Genomic DNA, 2,119 nt, shown 5'->3' with positions numbered 1-2,119 from the left:
ATCTAGGTCAGTGCTTATGGAATATGATTGATCAAGTATCAGTTCATAGCCGGGTGAACACATAACCTAGTTCAACAGTAATCCCAAGATTACCCCATTCCAGGTGTCAGGTGTGGCAGGGCCTTTTCCGGTTTATCACACATGTTGCCCCACACATTTCACAAAGGTGGGCTACACAAAAATGGGTTGGAAAGCTAGACTAGCTATACTGTGTATAGCCACTGTCCAGATGGACAGTGGCTATACACAGTATAGCTAGTCTAGCTCACCTAGTTAGTTAACATATATTAGCCCCCCTACACAATCTGGACTGTGGTCCTAACTTTTATCCCTATTGGCTTTTACAATCTTTATCATCATCATTTATTTATTCATTTCTGTCCTGGGTATGACGTAAAACTGCATCCCTGGGCAGGAGGGGCTCATAGCCTTGGATGGCAGCCCACCTAGGAGAAGGACACTCTGAACTAAAACCGGGACTGCGAGGAGTTGCGCCCCACAGTCCTTAATTTGCATAGTAAAGCCAACCATGAAGAACAAAGTTATCCCAAACCCTATACTTCCAGCGGCGGGAGTCCGCAGGAGCAACGCAGCGGACGGTGGTGCTGGTCCTCCCTCTGGAGGACACCATGACGACAGGACCTAAAACCCTGGGAAACCAGGGAGGGTCCTGTCCGATCACAGCACCCCGTCCAATGCACTCATGCGCTGTCGGAGACCATTTGTAATGGGAACCTTCAACGCATGTACAGTGAGAGAAGAAGCTAGATTGGTGGAGCTAGCACACTGTGCTGAGGAGCGGGGAGTGGAGAACCTGGGAGTCCAGGAACACAGAAGAGTGCACACTGATGACCAGATCGTTTACCACAAAGTAGAGAGATGCACGTTCATCACCTCGTCTGCGTGGCGAAACGAGGCCCAGGCCGCAACAGGCGGCGTGGGGCTACTGCTGGGCTCTCGGGCGCGTAAGGCTCTCCGTTGGGTTTACCAACACACCGAAAGGATCCTTATCGCAGAGTTCTCATCTAACCCATTAACAACAGTCATAGTCGTGTACTCACCCACCAACGTGGCCCCAACTGAGGAGGCGGAGAAGTTCTTCGAGGACCTGGCAACAGCCGTGCGAGCCGTTCCAGCACACAACTTCCTGGCAATCCTGGGGGACTTCAACGCAAGGCTCGGACCAGAGGACACACCCTTCCCATACCACGACTCTACCAACCGCAATGGTGCATACCTCACCGCCCTTCTCATGGAGCACGAACTACTGGCAGCGAACACCTTATTCCAGAAAAAACAAGGCAAGAGATGGACCTTTCAGGATCGAGCCACACGTATGGTACGCCAACTGGACTATATACTTGTGAGGAGAAAATGGAGGAACTCCATCCTTAATGCCGAACCATACAGTTTGTTCAGCTCGGTGGGTTCGGACCACCGTGTGGTGTCCATGAGGGTGCGACTGAGCCTCAGGGTCCCCAAGCCTAGTCCCAAGATCCGGCACGATTGGAAGGCATTCGCAAACGATCCTGGCCTTCAAACCAGGTACACTGAGGAAGTCAGGAATCGGTTCCAGCAGCTGGACAAGGGAGCGGAGCCCAGCAGCGAATATATGAGATTTGTCGCTGCAAACGAGGAGGCAACCAGGATGTGTGTGCCCGTGTTGGACAGAGCCAGAACCTCCCTGAGGTCCAAACATCCGGAGGTCGTAACGGCACGAGGAAGTGTGGAGGAAGCACGCCTCAACTTTGAGCGTGAACCAACCCAGCAGAGACGTGGGGAACTGAGAGAAGCCAAGCAGCTACTGTTCAGTACCTACGACAACATCAAGGGGGAGGAACTGATGGAGAAGGTGCGAAGGGTGCAGGCTGCGCAAGGCGAAAAACAGTATGGGGAATCCTGGAGGGTCATCAACGAAATGACTGGGCGGAAAAGGACAAAGGAGGGACAGGTTGAAGGTCACAGCCCTGAGGAGAGGATGGCAACCTGGTTCAACCACTTCCGAAGCCTTCTGGGTTCAACAGCAGATGGGGCCGAGTAAGAAATTCCACCAGTCCTCCGGAACCTAGACATCGATGATGGTCCATTCACTGTCACTGAGCTAGCCCGGGTGAAAGGC

At 52.8% G+C, this 2,119-nt stretch overlaps 1 pseudogene; it reads left to right on the top strand.

Annotated features, from left to right (window-relative positions):
* The first annotated feature begins 529 nt into the window (after positions 1-529).
* LOC132469791 (craniofacial development protein 2-like) lies at positions 530-2,119 on the top strand (annotated as a pseudogene).

The sequence above is a fragment of the Gadus macrocephalus genome, chromosome 12 (assembly GCF_031168955.1).
Source record: "Gadus macrocephalus chromosome 12, ASM3116895v1".
NCBI classification, from domain to species: domain Eukaryota; kingdom Metazoa; phylum Chordata; class Actinopteri; order Gadiformes; family Gadidae; genus Gadus; species Gadus macrocephalus.
Note: the sequence above shows the minus strand (reverse complement) of the source record. Positions and strands in the feature narration are given on the sequence as shown.